Source organism: Aquarana catesbeiana, linkage group LG09 (assembly GCF_042186555.1).
Source record: "Aquarana catesbeiana isolate 2022-GZ linkage group LG09, ASM4218655v1, whole genome shotgun sequence".
Classification (NCBI taxonomy): Eukaryota; Metazoa; Chordata; class Amphibia; order Anura; family Ranidae; genus Aquarana; species Aquarana catesbeiana.
Window position 1 is genome coordinate 25,538,052 of NC_133332.1, and position 23,902 is coordinate 25,561,953.

At 44.3% G+C, this 23,902-nt stretch overlaps 1 protein-coding gene and 1 non-coding gene across 4 annotated transcripts in view; one reads left to right on the top strand and one right to left on the bottom strand.

Moving 5' to 3' along the window:
* SRPX2 (sushi repeat containing protein X-linked 2) overlaps positions 1-23,902 on the top strand; it is a 115,040-nt gene that overhangs the window by 36,812 nt on the left and 54,326 nt on the right. The gene's annotated exons all lie outside the window — the stretch shown is intronic.
* Positions 10,080-10,151, bottom strand: TRNAE-CUC (transfer RNA glutamic acid (anticodon CUC)). Its single transcript has one exon. It is a non-coding gene; the product is annotated as a tRNA-Glu (tRNA).

Here is a 23,902-nt window from a genome sequence, read left to right on the forward strand (position 1 = left end):
TGGAGAAAAGTAAATGTAGCACCAATATTTAAAAAGGGCCCAAAATACATCCCTGGGAATTACAGACCAGTTAGCCTAACATCAATAGTATGTAAACTCTTGGAGGGGATGATAAGGGACTATATACAAGATTTTAGTAATAAGAACGATATCATTAGCAGTAATCAGCATGGATTCATGAAGAAGATTTGTTCTTGCCAAACCAATCTATTAACCTTCTATGAGGAGGTGAGTTGCCATCTAGATAAAGGAAGGCCCGTAGACGTGGTGTATCTGGATTTTTAAAAAGCATTTGACACAGTTCCCCATAAACGTTTACTGTACAAAATAAGGTCCGTTGGCATGGACCATAGGGTGAGTACATGGATTGAAAACTGGCTACAAGGGCGAGTTCAGAGGGTGGTGATAAATGGGGAGTACTCGGAATTGTCAGGGGTGGGTAGTGGGGTTCCCCAGGGTTCTGTGCTGGGACCAATCCTATTTAATTTGTTTATAAACGACCTGAAGGATGGGATAAACAGTTCAATCTCTGTATTTGCAGACGATACTAAGCTAAGCAGGGTAGTAACTTCTCCGCAGGATGTGGAAACCTTGCAAAAAGACCTGAACAAATTAATGGGGTGGGCGACTACATGGCAAATGAGATTCAATGTAGAAAAATGTAAAATAATGCATTTGGGTGGCAAAAATATGAATGCAATCTATACACTGGGGGGAGAACCTCTGGGGGAATCTAGGATGGAAAAGGACCTGGGGGTCCTAGTAGATGATAGGCTCAGCAATGGCATGCAATGCCAAGCTGCTGCTAATAGAGCAAACAGAATATTGGCATTAAAAGGGGATCAACTCCAGAGATAAAACGATAATTCTCCCGCTCTACAAGACTCTGGTCCGGCCGCACCTGGAGTATGCTGTCCAGTTCTGGGCACCAGTCCTCAGGAAGGATGTACTGGAAATGGAGCGAGTACAAAGAAGGGCAACAAAGCTAATAAAGGGTCTGGAGGATCTTAGTTATGAGGAAAGGCTGCGAGCACTGAACTTATTCTCTCCGGAGAAGAGACGCTTGAGAGGGGATATGATTTCAATTTACAAATACTGTACTGGTGACCCCACAATAGGGATAAAACTTTTTCGCAGAAGAGAGTTTAATAAGACTCGTGGCCACTCATTACAATTAGAAGAAAAGAGGTTTAACCTTAAACTACATAGAGGGTTCTTTACTGTAAGAGCGGCAAGGATGTGGAATTCCCTTCCACAGGCGGTGGTCTCAGCGGGGAGCATTGATAGCTTCAAGTAACTATTAGATAATCACCTGAATGACCGCAACATACAGGGATATACAATGTAATACTGACACATAATCACACACATAGGTTGGACTTGATGGACTTGTGTCTTTTTTCAACCTCACCTACTATGTAACTATGTAACAGATCCAGAGAGGGTGCTGCCCAGACAAATAATCCAGAGAGGGGGCATTCTGGACAATAGATTCAAAGAGGTGTTTCCCAGACAATGGATCCAAAGAATATGCTTCTTGGACTATGGAGCTAAAGATGGTACTTCCCAGACTTTTTATTTAAAGACAGTCAGACAATGACTCCAGAGAGCTTGCTTCCTGGACAATGAATCCAAAGAGCATGCTTTGTGGACAGTGGATTCAGAGAATGTTTTTCATGACAATGGAAATAGAGGGGGTGCTTTCCAGACAATTAATCCAGAGAGGGTGCTTTCCAGACAATTAATCCAGAGAGGGTGCTTTCCAGGCAATTAATCCAGAGAGGGTGCTTTCTGGAAAATGGATCTAGAGAGGGTGCTTGCCAGACATTGTATCCAAAGATGGTGGTGCTTCCCAGACAGTGGATTTAGAGAAAGTGATTCACTGACAATGAATACAGAGAGGGTGCTTACCGGACAATAGATCTGGAGAGGGTGCCTCCTGGACAATAGATCCAGAGAAGGCACTTCATGGCAATTGATCTAGAGAGGGTTTTTTCTGAACAATGGATCCAAAGAAGGTGCTTCCAGGAAAATGGATCCAGAGAGGGTGCTTCCCAGATAATGAATCCAAAGAATATTCTTCTCAGACAGTGGATCCAAACATGGTGCTTCCCAGACATTGGATCCAGAGAGGGTGCTTCCCAGACATTGGATCCAGAGAGGGTGCTTCCCGGACAATGGATCCAGAGAGGGTGCTTCCCAGACAATGGATCCAGAGAGGGTGCTTCCCAGACAATGGATCCAGAGAGGGTACTTCCTGGACAATGAATTCAGAGTGTTTGCTTCCCAAACAATGGATCTGAAGAGGCTGCTTCCTGGACATTGTATCCAAACAGGGTGTTTCCTGACAATGGATCTAGAGGGAGAGAGCTTTCCAGACAATGGATCCAGAGAGAGTACTTCCTGGACAATGAATGGCAGTGAGTTCCTTATTGTGGGTAATGCATGGTAGAACGTAGGAGATCCAAACGAATTTAAGATAACTCTAGTAACTTTTCTTTTCTCTGAGACGAGAAGGGAGTGTGGGGGAGTATGGGTAACAAGAAGTTCTGTCACAGAGGCGATGACCAAGTTATATAGTACTATAAGTAAGTAGGACAATTTCAAAGGAAATTCTTTATTTCATTTGTGGCCAGTGTAAGGAGTGAAGAAGTGGGGTGATGTGGCTGTGATGGGGTTGGTGGGTGAGTAGTCTGGCTGCTGCATTCTTTATGACCTGCAAACAATGTGCTTCTTTCTCAGGGAGACTATAGTAGAGAGTAAGTGTTACAGTAGCCTTTTGGCTAAGATCAAGTGTAGTATTTGTTCTTATCAGTTTCCAGGAGGTGGCGCTTGCTTCCGTCCCTGATCTATGGCGAAATAGAGACGGGATTGCGGTTGCTATGCAAAGCCTGCTGGAGTAAAGGTGACCTGGAGCGGTTTGTAGCCGAAAGGGAAGCCTTCTGATGGGGATGGAAAACCAGGGGTCCGAACCAGAGGGTCGGGACCCTGGCCTTCTGGCCTGGATTGGGGCAGATCTAGCTCCGGACAGTTATTCGGGAGAGAACGCTTACTCCCCTTTTGTAGGGGGGGGGTGGTTAGTACTTCCCGAATGTAATTAGGAAGGAGTGATGGGAGCGACGGTGGAGCCTGATGGTAAAGGGCTCTCACCAAGCTTCCAGATCTCCATGCCTTTCTGTCTGGGGTGGGGTCTGCTGTGGTCTGGGCTGTGGGTCAGGGTCGCTTCGAAAAGCCAGTGGTGAATGTGCCCCTGAAGTGGCAGTTCAGGGGTGCCGTATGGTCACGGTGTGAAAGCACTTGATTTTATGGCACCATGGTCACTTTCACCACAACACACATTTTTTCACACCTGCCTCTTGGGCCGGGCCTTTTGGCCAGGACGAGGGGAAATTTTTATGCCTGGCCCGAGGGCCGGCCATTGTATAGCACAATGGCCACTTTCACTCTCCCATCTCACTATCTTCACCACTCTTTCTTTTACCCCTGTTTGTCACCTTTTTGTCTTTTTTTGTTTGTGATTGTATACACGTTTTGTCACTGTGTGGCGAGTAAGGTGTGGGTCCTCGGGCCTACTCTGAAAGTCTTGGGAGGGGGTGGACATAGGCCTTCTGGCTTGGTTTGCCCTCTCCTTTGAGGGGTCTCCCTTCGGGGGAGCCCCACTGTACTTGGGTTGGTCTGTTTCGGCAGACCTTCCAGTTGATGGGGTCCGCCTGGTTTCGGCCAGATGGACCCTTTGTCTGAGTACCTCAGTCCCTGTCTGGAGCCTAACGCCCCGGGGGATCAGGGTAAGGTCCTTCCCTAGTGGAGGACTCTGTACACCCGTTGCACGTTTTTGTGTTTCACTCTCTATGTGTGGGCACTTTTTTTTGGCACCGGGTGGAAGTTTTTGAGGTGTGTTTTGCACGCCACTGGCTTTTCGATAAATAAAAAAAAAGTAGTCCAATCTATATGACACAAAGTATGGATTAATTTTGGCACATCCTCTGCTGGAATCAGATATTTGATTCCTATAATATTCCTGAGATAGAGGAAGGAGGACCTGGTGGCAGCTGATACCCGTTGCTTAATCAATAGGTCAGTGTCCAGGATCACGCCTAGGCTGCACACATGGTCTGAGAAGATAAGATTTGTATTCCTAGGTTTTAAACCACCATAAAAGTGATGAGTCACTTGGAGGCGTGAGAAGATAGCAAAGTGCTAAACCTCAAATTTGTCACCAGTAGGAAAAAACAGCTATTTCCCTATTCACATGCTGCATAATATAGTGAAGACGCTAATTGAACAAAAAAAAAAAGTTTTTACTTTAGCTCTACTTTAATATCTTTAGGACCACCCATCCTCATTGTACTGCAGACGGGCGTCTCCTACAGGCGCTGCGACATACCTGTACATCGCTTCCTTCCTCTAGGTTCAGAGTGCGTGCACGTGACTTAAGCCTTGTACACGCGTTTGGGTTTCCCGCAGACAAAACCTCCCTTTGTCCGAAGGGCGTTGGCCAGGAACTTGTCTTGCATACAAACGGCAAGGAATTGTCGGCCAACAAACACGAACGTAGTGACGTACTATGTGGTTTTTCAGCTCTTTAGTGCCACCCTTTGGGCTCCTTCTGCTAATTTCGTGTTAGTTTGGTGAGTGTCGATTCGCGCTTTTCATTTCGCGCTTTTCATTTCGCGCTTTTCAGTTTGCACTTTTCAATTCTTTTCTGAACTGCCGTTCGTCAATCAGACATGTTCGGAGGAGATAATGTGTTATTTATTATTATAAAAATAAGTGTGGCGCTAAAAGGTGTCCTTTATTGGGCAAGGCCAAACAGAATGATGTCTGGAGGGTAATATGCACAACAAAGAGTATTAATGAAAATAGGTCCTATAGGAACTGTTAGTTGACACTAACAGAAACAGGTAAATAGTCTGAACCGAAAGGTATATGGATAGGATATATAAGTGAATCTTATATAAAGTATTGTGGCCCCTGAGGTGAAACAGTAGAAAAAACAATACATGTGCATATGTTCAAAAAAGAAAACAATATAAGAAGAACCACAAAAAATAAGGGGGAGTGGTTCTATACATAAGAAAAAATGTGAGAGTTTTGCACGTCACAAAAGTGTTTGGCACACAGAAAATTAATTATGTGAAAAGAAAAAACTATAGTGCAACAGAAGGTCCATCCAGAACTCATATATAAATAAAACTAGTGACTCAAAGTCCGAATGATATAATCAAGGACGATCAACGGCCGCCAAGATCTATGATGGGGGACCAATGGATCTAAGGATGGTATCCGTAAGATACGGTAATGAACATCTGTGTGTAAGGTGTAGGCATATATACCCTTACCGGAGATGGTGGACTCCCAGTCAGCGACTTGGGAGTCAGACGGGCTTGTATTGGAGCAGGAGGGGGTAGCTCCTGGTTCCCAGCAGCTGGAGATGATGGAGGAATGGCAGCACTCACCAACTCGATCACTCTGATCTCACCGACCTATCGCATCCAAGATGTCAGTGGTAGGTGCTTGTTGTAGATCCAACTTCATAGGCAGGATGACAATCCTCAAAGTTAAAGGGAAAAAAACGAAGGCTTCCCCATAGTGTAAAATGGCTAAGAACCAGCTTTAATTAAAACAGAATAATAATAAAAACACTCTGGCTCTTCAAAAAAACGAACAAAGGAAATAGCGCTAAAATTCAAATGGTGGCAAGACAGGCATAACAAACCCTACGCGTTTCGTCCTATGGGACTTCGACTGGGGAAGTCCAGTCCAGGAACAGGAGGAGGAGGATTTCTTGGACCAAAAATTGCTTTCTTTAATAATCGTGACCAATTATGTCATACGCCTTTGCCACGGGAGCTCCAGGAGAATAATCCGGATGATTTTCGGAATTATCTCCGGATGACGGACCCCTGCTTTCACCAACTCTTGGGATTGTTGACCACCTATATTAAGAAGCAGGACACATGCATGAGGCTTTTATTTTTTGGTTGAATAATGATTTGATTTGGTATATTTTCTATATTTTTGGATGCATAGAATGCACTTTTTGGTTAAGTTCTGTTGGCAGATAGTATTTCTAATTTCACTTGTTTTCTTTTTTTTAGAGCCCTTGCACACTGGGGCGGGGGGCGGCGTCGGTGGTAAAACGCCGCTATTATTAGCGGCGTTTTACCGTCGGTATGCGGCCGCTAGCGGGGCGGTTTTACCCCCCGCTAGCGGCCGAGAAAGGGTTAAATACCACCGCAAAGCGCCTCTGCAGAGGCGCTTTGCCGGCGGTATAGCCGCACCGTCCTATTGATTTCAATGGGCAGGAGCGGTAAGGGAGCGGTATACACACCGCTCCTTCACCGCTCCGAAGATGCTGCTGGCAGGACTTTTTTTACCGTCCTGCCAGCGCATCGCTCCAGTGTGCAAGCCCTCGGGGCTTGCACACTGGATACACAGCAGCGGCACTTTCGGGGCGGTTTGCAGGCGCTATTATTAGCGCAATAGCGCCTGCAAACCGCCCCAGTGTGCGAGGGCTCTTAATGCACAATAAAATAATTGTGTAGAATAATACTTGGATATGTGTTTTACTTCAAATGACAGTTTGGGAGTCGGCAGTTACATTTAAAAAAATACAATGTAAAATTAACAAGGGACACCAACATAGCTGTATCTTTGATCTGATACAACACCCATGCAATCCGATTCCAGTGCGGGCCAAAAAAAAAAAAGGGTCCTGCACCTATTCGGTGCAAATGCCGTGCGATTTCAGCCATGCAGTTTGTATGTCTGAAGATTTCATCTCGTATATTATATTATTATCACTGATCACTGTATTAGTGCGCTGGTGATGTCAGTGTCAGTCAGTTCCCACCCAGCATCAGTTAATGTCAGACGCATCAGAGTCCCACTGTAAGTCGCTGATCACCGCCATTATGAGTATAAAAATATATATATATATATATATATATATGTATAAAGTATATATATAGTATACTTTATATACTATAGTTTGCAGAGGCTACAACTTTCACGCAAACCAATACACTTATTGGGAATTTTTGTAGCAGACTACATTTTGGCCCCATTTTTTGAAGAAATTTGATTTTTTACATCTTTTTATTGTATGTGTTTTATAGCAGAAAGTAAAAAATATTGTTTTTTTTTTTTTTTTTTATCAAAATTGTCGGTCTTTTTTTGGTTTATAACGCAAAAAATAAAAACCGCAAAGGTGATCAAATACCACCAAAAGAAAGCTCTATTTTTTTTTTTCAAAATTGTCGGTCTTTTTTTGTTTATAGCGCAAAATATAAAAACCGCAGAGGTGATCAAATAACACCAAAATAAATCTCTATTCGTGGGAAATAAATGGCATCAATTTTGTTTGTCGCACAACCGCGCAATTGTCAGTTAAAGCACCGCAGTGCCGTATCGCCGTAAAAAAACGGCCCGGTCATAAAGGGGGGTGAACCTTCCAAGGCTGAAGTGGTTAAAAAAAACAATATATGTATTACTTTGTTATCCTAAGTAATGGCAAAGCTGAATAAACAGGTCCAGAGCAGAATTGTAAAAATGGTCCATAAGGGGTGAACAGGCATGAGAGGCAAAGTGGTTAAAGGGCGCCCATCCTTTAGGATTGGCACGTTTACCAGCTTTTGTTTGGCCGGGCAGTGCCTGGAAATTTACTCGAGCATTAGCTAATATCTTTGCAGGGTGCCAGTAGTAAGAGAATATACAGGAAATGTCACACAGAGCCTAGGATTAGACACCAATGTGGACGCCTCGCAGTCATGTATACATAGATTAGATTTAAAAAAATAAAAATTATTGGACATGTTTTACAGCAGAAAGTCAAAAAAAAGTTTTTGTTTTTTTAAATTTTTGGTCTTTTTTAATTTATACAATAAAAAAAAAACAGTGGTGATCATATAACACCAAAAGAAACCTCAATTTGTGTGAAAAAAATTAAATCAATTTCATTTTGGTACAGCGTTGCATTAAACTAGCCCATTGCTGAATAGCAAAAAATGGCCTGGTCATGAAGGGGGGTAAAACCTTCCAGAGCTCTAATGTTTAAAGGGGTTGTAAACCCTCAAGGTTTTTCACCTTAAAGTGATACTAAAGGTTAATTTTTTTTTCTTTTTAAATAACAAACATGTCATACTTACCTCCACCGTGCAGCTCATTTTGCACAGAGTGGCCCCCGAACTTGCTCTGCTGGGGTCCCTCGGTGGCTCTCTTGGCTCCTCCCCGCATCAGATAACCCCCCCCAGGAGAAGCGCTCTGCCAGGGGGTTACCTTGCGGGCACGCTCTCTAGTCCAACGTTCGGCATCCAAAGACGCCGAATGCAGGACTCGGCCCCGCCCCCTGGGGGCCACGTCATTGGATTTGATTGACAGCAGCGGGAGCCAATGGCTGCGCTGCTATCAATCTATCCAATCAACAGCCGAGAACCCCCGGGCAGAGAGGCAGCGCGTCCCCATGGGGGTTCGAGGGTTCAGGTAAGTAAAATGGGGGTGGGCGGGGGCTGGAGGGCCGGCCACTGACAGGTGTTTTTTCACCTTTGTGCATAGAATGCACGAAGGTGAAAAAACACGAACCTTTACAACCCCTTTAAGGCATTCTATGCATTAAGGTGAAAAACCTTTCGTACTGCTGGACACCCGCGTGGGCGCGTTCCCGAGTCCTGCTTTTGTATTCACACAGAAAGTAGGACTCGGCCCCGCCCCCCTGGCATTGAATTTGATTGACAGCAGCAGGAGCCAATGGCTGCGCTGCTATCAATCTATCCAATCAGGACACGAGACACCAGCCAGAGCTGGTGTGCTCATTCCTGGCCGGAGAAAAACGGTGTAAGAGGACTTGACCAGTAGGTGTCCCACTTTAGCCCCTACTAACAGACCATTGGGCAGGGGAATTAGCTCAAATGGTAGAGCGCTCGCTTAGCATGTGAGAGGTAGCGGGATCAATGCCCGCATTCTCCAAGTTTTTTTTTTTTTTACTACATTATTATTATATTGTATTATTATACAGGATTTATATAGCGCCAACAGTTTGTGTAGCACTTTAAAATATAAAAGGGAGACAATACAGCAACAAAACAATTCAATACAAGAGGGTTAGGAACATTTGTTTACAAAAAATTTTTTAACCACTTACGGACCGCCCGCCGTCATTATACGTCAGTACTTTGAAGAGGAGTATCATTATGGCAGCAACTAGCTACCATACCCCCGGTATCCTCTTCTTCAGCGGGCGGTCCGCTTCAAGATAAAAGTGGTCTCTGCGGTGGATTCGCCGCAAGATCACTTTTATTGGCGGTGAGAGAGGGTCACCCCCGCTGCGCTCTGGTGCCATCCGCCGCTCCGCCGAATGCAGGACTTGGCCCCGCCCTCTGGCGGCCACGACATTGGATTTGATTGACAGCAGCGGGAGCCAATGGCTGCGCTGCTATCAATCTATCCAATCAACAGCTGAGAACCTCAGGCAGCGAGGCAGCGCGTCCCCATGGGAGTTCGAGGGTTCAGGTAAGTAAAACGGGGGTGGGCGGGGGCTGATCACTGACAGGTGTTTTTTCACCTTCGTGCATAGGATGCATGAAGGTGAAAAAACACAAACCTTTACAACCCCTTTAAGGCATTCTATGCATTAAGGTAAAAAACCTTTCGTAGTGCTGCGGCCCCCCATTTTACTTATCTGAACGCCGTTTCTCTCCGGCCGGGAACGAGCACACCAGCTCTGGCTGGTATCTCGTGTCCTGATTGGATAGATTGATAGCAGCGCAGCCATTGGCTCCTGCTACTGTCAATCAAATCCAATGACGCGGGCGCCGGGCCGAGTCCTGCTTTCTGTGTGAATACAAAAGCAGGACTCGGGAACGCGCCCGCGCAGGTGTCCAGCAAGGAGAGCGCTTCTCCGATGTGGACACCTGATGCGGAGAGGAGTCGCCAGTGGACCCCAGAAGACATAGAATGGGGCCAGTCTGTGCAAAACGAACTGCACAGTGGAGGCAAGTATGAAATGTTTGTTATTTAAAAAAATTTTTAAAAAAACGAGGGTTTACAACCCCTTTGAGGAACTTATAGGATGAAAAACATTTTTCCCTGACCGGGAATCGAACCCGGGCCGCGGCGGTGAGAGCGCCGAATCCTAACCACTAGACCACCAGGGAAAGCTGTGGGGCTGTGGGGCTGTGGGGCTGTGGGGCTGTGGGGCTGTGGGGCTGTGGGGCTGTGGGGCTGTGGGGCTGTGGGGCTGTGGGGCTGTGGGGCTGTGGGGGCGGTTTTGGATACCGTGTACAAGCATTGGAACACCTGTCAAGTTTTTATTGCTATAAAACCCTCAGTAAATCCGCACTATAAAAATAGGATCAAATAGCAGCTAACAAATAAATGTTGATCACAAATGTACTAGATAAAAAAGGGTAAACATACAGCGCTATAAATCAAAGGGTATTGCACATATGATACGTAAAGGAAGTCCATATAACATATGATGGAGAGAAAGATGAGAAATCCCGACACCAATCTTCCATGCACAGGTAAAGCACACCACCCCACCGTGCTCACAGCTGGTCTCCTTTGCAGATGAATGAGACCCTCAAGTTATAAAGTGGCCTTCAGAAGGAGTGGACAATATGATGTGTCATCCGACCAGTCCAGGATACCTGACGGAGCGATAATGACCAGCCGCCCGGATATCCGACCAAATGATCCAGATTGACCTCCACAAGATCCAACCCACAATCACTCATTCAATAGAAGATCACCAAATGATTAAAACAAGAGACACTTCCACAGTGAAGAACGTTTTTAAAAGGTGTAAAGTTCTATTGTAGTAAGCTTACAAAAAGCGCGTGTCATTCAGCGTCAGGCCCCGCAAGTTTTTATTGCACCTGTTAGGAAGATTCACCCTCTCTATTTTTCCTGGTGACGATCACCAAGAGTGAAAGTGAAGAAAATATCCTCAATTTTGGGTTATCACCAGAACAACACCAGTAAAGTACCTGAATTTGACCTGATGCCAGCCTCTTTAATGCCCTACACAGAAGGGCTTTATCCCTTGCACAAATACATGTACAAGGCAAAAAGAAAGCCATTTACACAAATATTGTGTTTGGGTTTACATACATCTTAAAGTGCATCTTTTATACTACACGTTGAGAATGAGGAAGGGTCAGAGCCTCCGTCAGGTTTAACGTGTATTTGTAGGCAAAGCCTTTTTTTTTACATTTTGGGTAGAGTGAGGAAGGGTTGGACCCCCCCATCAAGATTTTATTGTGGTCTGTGTTAACAATAGGGAGAATCACCCCTCTATTTGTGGCTGTGACCACAGTGTAATGGCATGAGAAAGGGGCAAGTGGTTGGTGCGGGCACAGATGGCAATGCTGGATCCACCGGTCGTCACTCCCAGAAGAAACGCTAGTGAGGGACACAGATGGCGGACTTTGGTAAGTATTAAAAATAGGATTTACAAGGAACTGCCCCTGCGGAATGGATGAGAGAGAAGGATGGGAGAGCTTTACCCAGAGATTGACCTCCTCTTAAAGGGTTTTATTATTTATATTCTTTCTTTCTTTCTATATCTATTTATAATTTTCTTTAAAGGTTTTTGGGTCAAGTTTATTATTTGTTTCATTATTTTTACACTAATGTTTTATATCTGTTTTTCATCATTTTATATATACACACACTCTTATTTCTGGTTCTACCTTCACCAACCTTCCCCCCATCACTAATGACCCTTTGCTGCCTGCCCACACCACAAGCCTTTACCCTGACACCGATCCGTCCACCCCCTCCACCGCTACCCACCCTCCAGTTCAACAAACCAGAAAAACCCATCCGCCACTATACTTTCCGCCAAAGGAAATTGCATGAAAAGGGACTTCGCCAGTATGGATCCATCATGTGACCCTAAAACTTCAACCAAAGGAGGGGAGTTAGCTCAAATGGTAGAGTGCTTGCTTAGCATATGAGAGGTAGCGGGATCGATGCCCGTATTCTCCAATGTTTTATATGTGCTAGCATAATATCCATTTTAGTATTATTCTACACAATTTTTTTTATTGTGCCTTTAAAAAGAAAACAAATAAAATTAGACATTCTATCTGCCAATAGAACTTAACCAAAAAGTGCATTCTATGCATCCAAAAATATAGAAAATATACCAAATCAAATTATTATTCAACTAAAAAAATAATGTCAAAGCACTAACTCCAAGGCCAATAATGAATAACACGTTATCTCCTCCGATTTCACAACATGTCTGGTTGACGAACGGCCGTTCAGAAACGAACTGAAAAGTGCGAAATGAAAAGCGCGAATCAACACTCACCAAACTTCTACTAACACTAAATTAGCAGAAGGAGCCCAAAAGGTGGCGCTAAAGAGATGAAAAACCATGTAGTATGTCTAGTACGTCACTACTTTCGTAATTGTTGGCCAACAATTGTGTGGCTGTGTGTATGTATATAGGTTGGACTTGATGGACTTGTGTCTTTTTTCAACCTCGCCAACTATGTAACTATGTATGCAAGACATATTTGGGCCAACACCCTTCAAAATTCCACGTTTTTTTTGGCCAACAATCCTATCGTGTGTACGAGGCTTAAGTGTACGTTAAGGAAAAGTGCACTTATCCTTTAAGGAAATTGCCATGTAAGGGGAATTGATCAGTAGGTGTCCCCCTTCAGACCCTTTGGCTAACCTGTAACTAGAGAAATCAGCTCAAATGGTAGAGTGTTTACTTAGCATACACTCCACAAGAGTTTCTGATAAACGCGATTGAGCAGCTGTATGGCCACCTGATCACTTCGAACTGTGACCCCCTCCCACCATGCTTTCTGGGCTCCGCTGTCCCACCTGTGGACCTGGGACTTGCATGGTGTGTGTTGCTGGCTGGAGGCAAGAGACGTGATCTCTGATCTCCCCTAGCTACAGAGAAGCCATAAGTAACATGTATAACATCACTTGTGGTCTCTGTTGTCACTTTCCCTGGCCGCTGCAGAAGAAGCTTTATTAGAGGGTACACCACATACCTCTCCCTAACACACATCCATGCACCTTCCAGTTCTGCAAGCCTCAAAATGCCCATCCACCACTACACCTCCCCCCAAAAGAAATTTGCATGAAAAAGGACTCCACAAGTTTGGATCCCTCATGAAACCCTTTAACTGATCTCAAGGGAGGGGAATTAGCTCAAATGGTAGAGCGCTTGCTTAGTATGTGAGAGGTAGCGGGATCGATGCCCGCATTCTCCACTTCTTTTTGAATGTCATAACTAGCTAAGATCTATTTTGTATAAAATATTCTGTACCAACTGCAAAATATGTAGCTCTCTCTCGGGCAAATCATAGTAGAGAGAGGAGCAGTAATCTATCCTAGATGATGCAAATGCATGGATTTATGAGAAGGCTGACCGCTGGTCAGCCTGTATTTGTAGGAGTCGAGCTGTATTCAAACCCGTCCTCTAGCCTCCATTGCCTGTCGACGGTTCTCTCGTGTACAGGCGCTACTTCCAGTTCGTGACGTCACAGCTCTGACAGGTCCTCCAGGTGTCGCACGCTTCGCTAGCCTACGGCTGCATCGTGGGAGGTCTCTTCGTTCAGGACACAGGAGAGTAGGAGATGCTTCCTACCATCTTACGATTCTGGGGTTTGCTCCACTCACGGGTTATGTTTCAGGGCGTAGCTCAGGGGTACTAACTCATCCACGCATGTTTGGCGTCTGGAGGGGGTTGGGGGTAGGGTTGCCACCTATCCAGTCCGGGATTTGATTCATGTGTCCGGGTCTCAGGCGGACTGAAACCCAGACACATTATTCAGACCAGGCTGTGGCTTCCCAAGTATCCAAGATAGTCACAAACAAATCTGTTGGCGTCTGGCATCACCGGGGGGGGGGGGGGGGGGGGCAGGTCGATGATGTAAGCAAGAGCAATTTGGCTACTGTTCACTGCGGCGCTATGCACACCGCATTACTACTCTCCTTGGGGCACCAAAAGTGTTCGGGTTTGGCTTGAAGAAAAGATGGCAACCCTAGTTGGGGAGGGGGGGGCTGTTTTGGTTCCTCTCCACAGTGGAGTTTTGTGGGGGAGTGTGTGTTTGCTCTTGAGAGCTGGGAGCATTGGCTGGGTGGTTGCGGGGGTTCCCCAGTGTTAGCCACCCCCCTCTCCCCCTTGTTTCTTCATTATGGGCGGTTGGTGGTGTCCCTCCTCAGTCAGTGTCTCTCTAGGTATAGTTTTTTCTATATTTGCATATAGTGATCTTGCTGGGGGAATTTCAGCTAGGCTATCAGTGCACGTTACTGGCACAGACTGGGTAAGGAGGGGGTGGCTGCAGGTCTTGTAGCCACTCAGCATGTAGGCTGCATTTGTTGTGGTCATAGGGATGTTATTGTTCTCAGATTGAGTAATCATCTGCCGCAGTGGGTATTTTCTCTATAAATCTTCCTACTGGTTACTGTGTTTGGGGGAGGGGTACCGTTGCTGTCACCAAATCATGCGGTTCTCAGGTGGTCATTTCTGTCACATCTTTTCTTTTTCATGAGCTCATGGCTTCAGCAATCAACATTGGCCTGGACATACCCACAGCAACCAATCACACTTTCCATTTGTAGCTGCCATCTTCCAGTGCTGCTGTCAACCTGTTTGTTATTGGCCATCGGTGGTCCCTGGTTCTGCAAGCTGCAGGTGTGGGGGTCTCTGCTGGACCCTGGCACCTCGGCAGGTTTTTGGCCACAAGGAGGATTGATGCGCGTTAGTGGGCATCTGGGAGGAGTAGGTTTGTTTTGAGTTTAGCAACTTCCTTCCGGTGGGAGGTGAACCAGTTTTTGCACATTTCTTTGTGATGTTGGGCCTTATTTCTTTTGGGGGCAGCTCGGTGTTGCCACCTGGTTGCACATGTACTAGGACAAGCATAACTATCGGGGTACGGCTAAGGAGCAGCTCCCAACCGCATCCTGCCATGGGATATCTGGGGGTGGCTTAAGCTCATAGGTACCTCCCAGTACTCAGCACCTAGGTACCTTTCACACCAAGCATGGCTCAGTGGGTCACATGTGCATGCACTGCTCCTAGACCATCTCCACCCAAGCTCATGCCGTCTACCACTTCTCCTTTCTTCCAAATATCAGAAATCTGGGGGGTTGTTACTTGTTACAACCATTTTTTTGGAAGCAAGTTTAACACGCCCACACTTGAAGCCCTACCCCTAGGAAAGATTAGAGATTTGATTAAAGCTACCACTCTAAATAAATCAAAAATAAAAACTGTATTTTACCCTCTACCTAAAATGTAAAAGTAATGATACTGAAATATAACAATCAATACTGTAACATAAACGAACATAAATGAAATAACACCCTGTGACAAGTGAAAGTCACTGTGAACATTAGTGACAGAAGTGACACAAATTAAAGTCCATAAAATCATCCAAATTTTGACTTTGTGACTTTAAAAATATCTTTCTATAGTAGTTGTAATATTCCAGATCTTTCACCACACCGCATGTGAAAGTGTCTCCGCTTCCCTTAACATTGCAATCCCATGAATAAGTTGTGATGACGAAACGCATCGGGGCATGGCTGTATTGCAACCAGCTGTGACATCTGACATACAGATCGTACACCGCGGGTCCGCTGTGACCACAATATACCACCACTTGCTGATAACAGGAGGATTGTTTTTATGCTTACTTTATTTGGATCTATGTGAGTGCAATAGTTGGAGATTTGCTCTTATTCATTAAATTGTTTTAAACGTTATCACACTATTGGAGCCTTATTTTATTTTCATGAGGAGAGATCTTTTTCCGTATGCACGGTTGGATATCGGTGGGATGGTTTAACCCTTTGAGGGTAAAAGTGTATATGCCGTGCATGAGAATGCAAGGCACCTAAAGCCGGTGAGTGCATTTCTTAAGGGGAGCGGAGGCACTTTCACATGCGGTGTGGTGGAAGATCTGGAATATTATAACTACTATAGAAAGATATTTTTGAAATCACGGAGTCAAAATTAATGGCTGTGTGTTGAGTTATTTTGAGGGGACAGCAAATTTACACTGTTATACAAGCTGTACACTCACTACTTTACATTGTAGCAAAGTGTCATTTCTTCAGTGTTGTCACATGAAAAGATAGAATAAAATATTTACAAAAATGTGAGGGGTGTACTCACTTTTGTGAGATACTGTACAAATACTGCAGCTGCTGACTTTTAAAATAAGGACACCTACCTGTCCAGGGCACCTGCGATGTCCTCACCCGAAGCCGACCCGTCCCTTGGCTCCTGGGAGGAGGCGCCGGCATCTTAAGTAAGGGAATCAGGAAGTGAAGCCTTGCGGCTTCACAGCCTGTTTCCCTACTGCACAGTCGCGCTTCGCGTTCTGGGTGGTCCCTGCTGTCTTCTGGGACCTGTGTGTCTCACAGAAGACAGCGGGGGGAATGGAGGAGGGGCAGGACATGGCGTAGATCGCCACGGATACTGCGCCGATCTTTCGCCGGAAGTGGGAGCAGATACCTGAATTAGACAGGTATCTGCTCCTCCCTCCCCCCTGAAGGGTGCCAAATGTGACACTAGAGAGGGGGAGGAACCAGATCAGTGGAAGTTCCATTTCTGGGTGGAACTCCACTTTAAGGCCCCATTCACACTTCACAATTTGGAATTGAGGTCAGAATTGCCGCATTTCTGCCCGTTGGCAATTGCTGCATAACATACAACGCACTTGCATTGTATGTTATGCAGCCCAACACAAATGTGATTTTGCTGCAATTGTCATGCAACAGGCTTGTTGCCCAGAAAGCAAGAGGAACTTCTTGTTGGGTGGCACACATGCATAGGGCAGCCCATTCAAGTGAATGGGCTGCCCTAGGCTTGACACAGAACTGTGCTTTGAAATCGTGAGCTGGAACGCTTGTTCCAGATAAGCGTAGAGTGAACAGGGCCTAAGACAGGACATGCCCCAAAAGTTCAGGTCATTTGGGGCAGGGAGGATGGATTACCTTTGGTCTGGAATGGGGGAGGTTTTGCAGGCTAGGCAGAAAAGATAAGTGCATGTTATGGGAAAGTCCACTTATCCTTAAGGAAATTGGTTTGTAAGGGGCATGGATCAGTAGGTATCCCCCTTCAGACCCTTTAGCTAGCCTGTAAGTAGCTCAAATGGTAGAGCCCTCGCTTAGCATACACTCCACAAGGATTTCTGATGAGAGTGATCGGGCAACTGTAAAGCCCCCTGATTGCTTTGTGTGACCCCTGGAACTGTGCCTCCCTGTACAACCCTTCCCACCATTCTTCCTGGGCTCAGCTCTCCCACCTGTGGAGATGACCTCTGATCTCCCCTAGCTACAGAGAAGCCAGAAGTAACATGTACAGTGCCTTGCAAAAGTATTCACCCCCCTCTGCATTTTTCGTGTTTTGTTGCCTCACAACCTGGCATTAACATGGATTGTTTGAGGATTTGCATCATTTAATTTACAGAACACACCCACAACTTTGAAGATGTTTTTTTTTTTTTTTATTGTGAAGCATACAAAAAATAGGACAAAATAACAGAAAAAGTCAACGTGCATAACTATTCACCCCCCTAAAGTCAATACTTTGTAGAGCCACCTTTGCGGCCATCACAGCTCCAAGTCGCTTTGGATAAGTCTCTATGAGCTTGGCACATCTTACCACTGGGATTTTGCCCATTCCTCCTTGCAAAACTGCTCCAGCTCCTTCAAGTTGGATGGTTTGCGCTTTTGAACAGCAATCTTTAAGTCTGGCCACAGATTTTCTATTGGATTGAGGTCTGGGCTTTGACTAGGCCATTCCAACACATATACATTTTTCCCCTTAAACCACTCAAGTGTTGCTTCAGCAGTGTGTTTGGAGTCATTGTTCTGCTGGAAGGTGAACCTCCGTCCTAGCCTCAAATCACGCAAAGAGTGGTACAGGCTTTGCTCAAGAATATCCCTGTATTTAGCACCATCCATATTTCCCTCAACTCTGACCAGTTTCCCAGTCCCGACTGCTGAAAAACATCCCCACAGCGTGATGCTGCCACCACCATGTTTCACTGTGGGGATGGTGTTCCTTGGGTGATGTGATGTGTTGGGTTTGCGTCAGACATAGCATTTTCTTTGATGGCCAAAAAGTTTAATTTTAGTCTCATCAGACCAGAGCACCTTCCTCCATACATTTTGGGAGTCTCCCACATGCCTTTTCGCAAACTCAAAATGCGCCATTTTGTTTTTGCTGAAAGTAATGGTTTTCTTCTGGCCACTCTGCCATAAAGCCCAACTCTATGGAGCGTACGGCTTATTGTCGTCCTATGTACAGATAATCCAGTCTCTGCTGTGGAACTCTGCAGCTCCTCCAGGGTTACCTTAGGTCTCTGTGCTGCCTCTCTGATTAATGCCCTCCTTGCCCGGTCCGTGAGTTTTGGTGTGCGGCCGTCTCTTGGCAGGTTTGCTGTTGTGCCATGTTCTTTCCATTTGGTTATGATAGATTTGATGGTGCTCCTAGGGATCATTAATGATTTGGATATTTTTTTATAACCTAACCCTGACTTGTACTTCTCAACATCATTGTCCCTTGCTGGTTTGGAGAGTTCCTTGGTCTTCACGGCAGTGTTTGGATAGTGGTGCCTCTTGCTTAGGTGTTGCAGCCTCTGGGGCCTTTCAAAAAGGTGTGTATATGTAATGACAGATCATGTGACACTTAGATTGCACACAGGTGGACATCATTTCACTAATTATGTGACTTCTGAAGGTAATTGGTTGCACCAGAGCTTTTTATGAGCTTCATAACAAAGGGGGTGGATACATACGCACATGCCAATTATCAGTTTTTCATTTCTGAAAAATAGTTTTATGTATATATTTTTCTAATTTGACTTCACCAACTTAGACTATTGTGTTCTGATCCATCACATATCATTCAGATTAAAAAAAAACATTGAACTAAAGGCTGTAATGTAACAAAATAGGTAAAAAGCCAAGGGGGTGAATACTTTTGCAAGGCACTGTAAGTAATGTATAACATCACTTCTGGTTTCTATTGTCACTTTCCCTGGTCACTGCAGAAGAAGCTTCAATAGAAGGTAGGTGAGAAACCAGGGGTCTTAACCACTTCAGCTCTGGAAGGTTTTACCCCCTTCCTGATCAGGCCATTTTTGCGAAACAGCAGTGCGTTGTTTAACTGAGAATTGTGCGGTTGTGCGACATTGTACCCAAAAAAAATTGATGTCTTTTTTTTCCCCCACAAATAGAGCTATCTTTTGGTGGTATTTGATAACCTCTGCGTTTTTTTTTTATTTTTTTGCGCTATAAACAAAAAAAGACCAACAATTGTGAAAAAAACAATATTTTTTTACTTTCTGCTATAAAACATATCCAATAAAAAAATTTTAAAAAATCGAATTTATTCACCAATTTAGGCCAAATTTGTATTCTGCTACATATTTTTGGTTAAAAAAAAAAAAAAAATTCCAAAAAGCGTATATTGATTGGTTTGCGCAAAAGTTAAAGCGTCTACAAACTATGGGATAGATTTATGGCCACTTGCACTACACTTGTTACATATTGCTGCTCGTGCCAGAGTGGGAGTAATAATTCATGGTTATTCATGGTTAATTCTAAACTGTTTAAAAAAAAAATTGTGATATATATATATATATATATATATATATATATATATATACATTATGTATTTCTGGTTTTACCCCCTGCCCCCAAATCACTATCAACCTTATGTTGCCTGCCTACACCTCTTCCAAACACCCATCAATTCCCACCACCCGTCCGATGCTACCCACTGTCTAGTTCTACAAGCCACAAAATACCCATCCACTGCTACACCTTCCCCTCCCCCCCCCACCCCAAAGGAATTTGCATGAAAAGGAATTTCACAAGTTGAGATCCTTTTTGTGACCCTTTAACAACTGTCCATGGAGGGGAATTAGCTCAAATGGTAGAGCGCTCGCTTAGCATGTGAGAGGTAGCGGGATCGATGCCCGCATTCTCCACTTCTTTGCTTGAATTATCAAGTAGTTCTATTTTTATCATGTTACAATGTGCAAAAATAATAATGTGCTATATGACCTAAAAAGTTAGCAGAGTCCAGAAAAAATGAATGTGAAGTTATCACACTTAATAAATGTGAACACACATGTAGGTCCTACACACATATGTACAGTATACATTGATCACAACGCACGTGTGAGGTATTGCTTAGACATGTGCACAACAAAAAAAAAATTGTTTTGTTTTGTTTCTTTGCTTTTCCGTTGATTCGTAACGATTCGTAATCTCGTAAGACGCGATTTTTACATATTCGGACTCGTTCGTATTTTCGTAACAGTTATATTTTTGTAGATACGAAATGATTCGTAATTCCGTTAGTCTAATTTTCTTTGATTCGAAATTCGTAATTTTGTCAGATAATAATTTTCGTTTATTTGGTACACTACTCGTAATTTAGTAATTGTTACTTTTGTGAGATTGCCTTTTTCGTTGATTCGTAATTTGGTAGGAAATAAAGAATAATAATCCTATGCTATGTACTTACTCCCAGTCCACTCCCTCAGTCACCAGACCTGACTCCGCCTCCTCTTCAAATTAATCTAAAAAGACTCAGGAATGCCGTGTGACTCAAAAGGGATAAGCTGATTGGCTAAAGATAAATCACTCACTAATACACTGCCCATGCGAAAGAACGATTCGAGAACACCAAATTACGAACATACATATTAGGATACACTTACACTGTCCATTCAAAAGAAGGATTCAAGAACACGAACAAACAAAATTACGAACAGACGAAATTATGAACAGATAAAGGATTGAAAATATGAAATGTAAATCATTCGTTAGAGATGTAATTTTCTTTCTTTTACTGTTTCGGAGTTTCGGAGTTTCGTAAGTCTGTCCGTTCATAAGTTTGTATTTTCACGTATTCTATATTTTGCTTATTCGTAATTTTCGTATTTTGGTTCTTTCAGCTATTCGGATGTTCGAATTGATCCGAATGTACAAATAATAACAAATTCGTACGAAAATCCATTAGTTACGAACCGAATCGCACATGTCTAGTATTGCTTATGTCAGAGTGAGAGTAGTAGTCCTAGCGCCAGACCTCCTGTTTAACTTTAGCCACTTCCCGCCCGGCCTATAGCAGATTGACGGCCGGGCGGTGGTTCAGTTATTCTGGCTGGGCATCATATGACGTCCAACAGGATAACATGCCGCCGTGCGCCCGTGGGGGCGCGCATCGCGGTGATCAGTGGATCGGTGTGTCAGTCTGACACACCGCTACACCGGTCTTGGTAAAGAGCCTCCGGCAGAGGCTCTTTACCACGTGATCAGCCGTGTCCAATCATGCCTGATCACGATGTCAATAGGAAAAGCCATTGATCGGCTTTTCCTAACTTGCGTCTGACAGACGCGAGTAGAGGAGAGACGATTGGTGGCTCTCCTGACAGGGGGGGTCTGCGCTGATTGTTTATCAGCGTAGCCCCCCCTCGGATGCCCGCACTAGACCACCAGGGAAGCCGCCAGGACCACCAGGGAAGCGGGCAACATGTGGATGGCCAGGTATGTACCCCATGGCCATCCAAATGTGCAAATTATGCCAGATCTGTGGCAATCAGTGCCCATAAATGGGCACTGCCTGGCACCATTATGTTTCAGTGATGCCCAGCAATGCCACCCATTAGTGTCATCAGTGCCACCAATCAGTGTCATCAGTCCCACCCATCAATGTCCATCGGTGCCACCTGTCAGTGCCCATCCGTGCCCACCTATCAGTGCCTATCAGTGCCCATCCGTGCCACCTATCAGTGCCACTCATAAGTACCCATCAGTGCCACCCATAAGTACCCATCAGTGCCACCTACGAGTGCCCATCAGTGCTGCCTATGAGTGCCCATCAGTGCCACCTATCAGTGCCCATCATCAGTGCCACCTCATTGGTGCCACCTCAGCGATGCCCATTAGTGCCGCCGTATCAGTGCCTGTCAGTGCAGCCATATCAGTGCCCGTCATTGAAGAAGAAAACGTACTTATTTACAAACATTTTTTAACAGAAACAAAGAAAAACTTGTTTTTTTTTTTAATTTTCTGTCTTTATTTATTTGTTGCGCAAAAAATAAAAACCACAGAGGTGATCAAATACCACCAAAAGAAAGCTCTGTTTGTGGGAACAAAATGATAAAAAATTTGTTTGGGTACAGTGTTGCATGACCGCGCAATTGTCATTCAAATTGCGACAGCGCTGAAAGCTGAAAATTGGCCTGGGCAGGAAGGTATCCAAGTGCCCTGCATTGAAGTGGTTAAACTGGTAACCTGTAAAAGCCCGCAGTCTCCAAGTGTTTTTAAAAATATATTAAAAAAAACTCTATTTAAAAAACTTCATTCGGTAAAATAACGGGGTATTTTAATGGTAGAGCGCTCGCTTAGCATGTGAGAGGTAGCGGGATCAATGCCCGCATTCTCCACTTCTTTTGAGTGCACAAACAACTGCTTAAAGAGGAGTTCCACCCACCCGCCCCTTTAAAAATGTAAAGTCAGCAGATACACATACGGTAGCTGCTGACTTTTAACATTGGTACACTTTACCTGTCCTGGAGTCCAGCGCAGGAGAACTTGTCAGAATGGCTCATGCTGATAGCAGAGGATTGAGGCAGCAGACAGAAATGACACTCAGTGCTCTGGAAAGAAACAAGCACACACTATAGACTGATATGCTTTGTTCATATTTCATGTCTGGGGTTTGCAACCACTTTAACACTTTTGCATGCACAGAAGTCAGTCATCCCGGCACAGAAGGACCATTCCAATGATGAGGCTTGATGCCTAATATATCCCACTCACTTCCAGGTGCCATTGTAACAAGATAATCAGTGCAACTCACTTTACCTGTCCGTGGCCACGTCATGGCTGATCAGTTTATACACTTCACAAGCCGACTATTGGCTTTCATAGGAAAGTGATGCCCAATAGACATGTGAAATTAGTTTCGTTCCGAATTTGTTTTTTAAAGAATTTCGACAAATTTGTTTCTGAAATATCCAAATTAACGAAAACCCGTTCATGATTTTTTCCTAATATTCATAAATTCGAATATTCGTAAATTGGAAAATTTGAAAATCCGAAAATTAGAACTAACTAATAACCTAACTATTAAATTATAGGTATGCGGCCTGCTCTGGCCGCACCTGGAGTATGCTGTCCAGTTCTGGGCACCAGTCCTCAGAAAGGATGTGCTGGAAATGGGGCGAGTACAAAGAAGGGCAACAAAGCTAATAAAGGGTCTGGAGGATCTTAGTTATGAGGAAAGGTTGCGAGCGCTGAACTTATTCTCTCTGGAGAAGAGACGCTTGAGAGGGGATATGATTTCAATTTATAAATACCATACTGGTGACCCCACAAAAGGGAGAAAACTTTTTCGCGGAAGGGAGTTTAACAAGACTCATGGCCACTCATTAAAATTAGAAGAAAAGAGGTTTAACCTTAAACTACGTAGAGGGTTCTTTACTGTAAGAGCGGCAAGGATGTGGAATTCCCTTCCACAGGCGGTGGTCTCAGCGGGGGGCATCGATAGTTTCAAAAAACTATTAGATAAGCACCTGAATCACCACCACATACAGGGATATACAATGTAATACTGACATATAATCACACACATAGGTTGGACTTGATGGACTTTTTTCAACCTCGCCTACTATGTAAGGGATTGGAATTTCCTTTCAAATTTGGCTGTTGGTGAATGTAACTAATACAAATTTAGCCGAAGTTGCAAATTATCCGAAATAACGAATCTAAACGTATGGAACGTAATGAAAAATTAATAATAATAAATAACGATAATAATAATAAAAACTTTATCATTATTATTATTATTATTATTTATTATTAATTTGTTCCATTTGTTTAAATGCAGCACTCG